Source organism: Chrysochloris asiatica, unplaced genomic scaffold, assembly GCF_000296735.1.
Source record: "Chrysochloris asiatica unplaced genomic scaffold, ChrAsi1.0 scaffold00482, whole genome shotgun sequence".
In the NCBI taxonomy this organism is placed as follows: domain Eukaryota; kingdom Metazoa; phylum Chordata; class Mammalia; order Afrosoricida; family Chrysochloridae; genus Chrysochloris; species Chrysochloris asiatica.
Genome location: NW_006409000.1, coordinates 820,312 through 822,436, shown reverse-complemented (window position 1 = coordinate 822,436; position 2,125 = coordinate 820,312).

Sequence of the window (2,125 nt, the reverse complement as noted above, 5' to 3'; positions counted from 1 at the left end):
TTATTTGACAAGAAAAGCTACTACCATTTAAAAACAAGCTGGAGAGTTAAGATGCTGTGGTCATGAATTTATGCTATTGGCTTATACGCACAAGCCTCAAGTCTTGTCTTTGCTTTGGGAAATGTATACACTTTCTGTGTTGACTTGTGAAAGTGGGCCAAGAATGCACCAGTCTTTTACCCCTGTAGAAATCAAAAACTTTTATAACCAAATGAATTCTACAATTTTCTCATATTAGAAATACCTTTCATAATATTCAAATTGCTATTCAAAAGTCCAACTATTGAGATTAAGTTTGTTGATGCAACTAGTCAAACAGCATATTAGTCCAAGCCTGGCTACAGCCACGTGCCAAGATCCCAATGTGAAAATAATGCTGCTTCTTCAGTACAGTGATGAAGGGAGAGGTACTCAGCATGCATCAAAAATTGTTTTTCATCTTCCTACTAGTCTGAAGTTTTCATGAAGATATGTTACTGTTTATTCACTCACACACTGTCATTTCTACTTATTAAATTTTTATTTCAGTTTTATTTTTCTTTTGGAGACCTCTTGTGTGGAGTTTCTTACTCTTGTATCGGGGTCCTGTTATCTGTACTATTACTTCTTTTATGTTTTCTTAAAAAATCCCACAATCTGGGGAAAAACCTATACCAGCTGCTATAATATCAAAATTGTGTAAATAATCAACACCTGCTAAAACCACTGTGCATTGAATAGTAAGAGAAATGAAAAAAGAAGTTTATCTCCTGATTACATCCACCAGGAGGCAATCAGAGAGCTTAAGAAGACACCAGCATACAGTCATCTAATTATTGAAAATGCAACAGCACCACAACATCTAGAAAGCAACAAAAAAATTCTCTTCATGTCTAGAAAGTAGACAGAGTAGCTCATAAAAATGAGCTGAGGGCAGACTTTGAATTTGTACTTGAAGGAGTGCAGGCTTTGGAAGTGCCCAATTAGGAATTCAGGACAATGATACTATGGTGCATCCAAATGTTCCACAGAAAGCTGAGGAAACTAAGGAAGATGTCAGAAAAGTGCTATAGGAACAATCAAATAGGATAGAAATAACACTGGAAACAATTCAAAACCTGCTAAAGAGGCCCAAATGATTAATACCAAAATATGAGAAATGGACAATATGCTGAAAGGACAAAGTATTAGAATTGAAGGGAGGGAAACCTGAACCTGTGAGCTTGAAGACAAATCTCTCAAAACTTTTAATATAGAAGAGTAAGCAGGAAAAACAATGAAATCACTTGAAGAAAGTCTACGATTTGTGTGGAACAACAAGAAGAGGAATAACCTATGGGTGATAGGAATCCAAGAATTTTAAGGTAAGAGAAAACCACACAGGAGAAAGTCACAGACCTGATGGCAGAAAATTTTCCTAACATCCTGAAAAACAAGAAGATAAATATTCAAGGAGCTGGAGGAACCCCAGAAAGGACAGATCCCAAAGGAAAATCCCCAAGGCATATCATAACCAAATTATCTCTATATCCATTTCCTATAATGATTAACCCCTTTGCTTTTGCATTAATTTGGAATCTTAGTGACCACTGCAGAACAGAGTAGAACCACCCTGTAGAGTTTCCAAGCCTGGAGGGTTAATTTTGTTTGGATCCACTAACAAGATTCATGGAAACAGCAGTCAAGAAATGAAATGACACATCGCGTTAGACAAGTCAGCTGCACAACATATCTTTAAAGAAATGTGAACAGAGATGTTGGTTTGAGGACTTAGGTGTGTGCCTGACACCAGCTGTGGTATTTTTAGTAACTTCATATGCATGTGAAAGTTGGACAATGTTTAAGGAGAAACAGGAGAAGAACTGATGCATTTAAGTCATGGTGATCGAGAAGAATATTAAAAGACTATCATGGTCTGTTAGAAGAACAAACAATTCTGTGTTGGAAGAGACTGCTATAATGCTCTTTGAAACCACTATGCCAAGACTTGATGTCTCCTACTTCCAACATATTAGGGAGGACCCATCCCTGGAGAAGGACATTTTGCTTGGTAAAATGGAGGATCAACAAAAAGGAGGAAGACACCAGATGAGTTAGATTGAATCAGGGGCAGCAGCAGTGGACTTAAGCTTTACAGATTGTGAGG